The following is a 959-nucleotide window of genomic DNA, read 5'->3' on the forward strand; positions in this document are numbered from 1 at the left end:
AGCCAGCAAACAGCTGCAGCAAATAAACAGATAATCTTTCTTTCCAACACTGAAACCTGGTGGTGCATTTAATATATGCTATCAGATAGGGGACATATCAGATATTAAACTGATATAAACAGACACCACATTTGATACCAGCCAAAAGGAAGGATGAGAAGTGATAACTGTGAAAGGGGAGGAACCAACGCTGTCCCCTTCACATGCACCATCATTACTTGTAGGAAGGGAGGCTGGCTGGCAGCCTCCCATACACACTCTGGCTGGGTGGCAGTCACCCACCAGTACACACAGCAGACCCTAAACCCATATCATTATTGCTAAGCAGGAAGATGGGAGTCCATTTCACTCTGATGGACCATTTTTAAATGCAATCCATAACCTGGCTTTGGCAGGAACCCTTCTTACTCCTCCTACTTGCATTTGATACTGGGTTTAGGATCTGCATAGGAAACACACACACACACACACACACACACACACACACATACAAGCACACACTTACCTGTGTTGCCTGCTGACGCCTCCTTGGCTGTCCCCAAATGGTATAAAACCAACAGCCACGGGAAGCTGTAAGGATAGAGGACATACCTGCATCCTATTGGACTCACTTGTCTTGGTTAAATCCAACTTATTTGACAACCTATGGTGCTGCTACTTCTGCTCATGGCAGTGCTGCTTCTGACAAGGCTGTTCTTTGGTGGGCCTAGGCGACATCACAATCTCCATGGTTACATACACAACAAAGGTCAGATGTTGTTTACACCTGGCCATGCCAGTGGTATTGAGTAGCATATCCCAGTGCTAAGGGTCCTGGGTGCAACAATCTTTCAATGGGGAATAGCCGCACTGAGTTTGTCAAGTGCACCCATGTTTGCAACTCCAACAATACACACATATGTATGTATGTATGTATGTATGTATGTGTGTATGTGTGTATGTGTGTATGTGTGTATGTG

Source organism: Hyla sarda, unplaced genomic scaffold, assembly GCF_029499605.1.
Source record: "Hyla sarda isolate aHylSar1 unplaced genomic scaffold, aHylSar1.hap1 scaffold_430, whole genome shotgun sequence".
In the NCBI taxonomy this organism is placed as follows: domain Eukaryota; kingdom Metazoa; phylum Chordata; class Amphibia; order Anura; family Hylidae; genus Hyla; species Hyla sarda.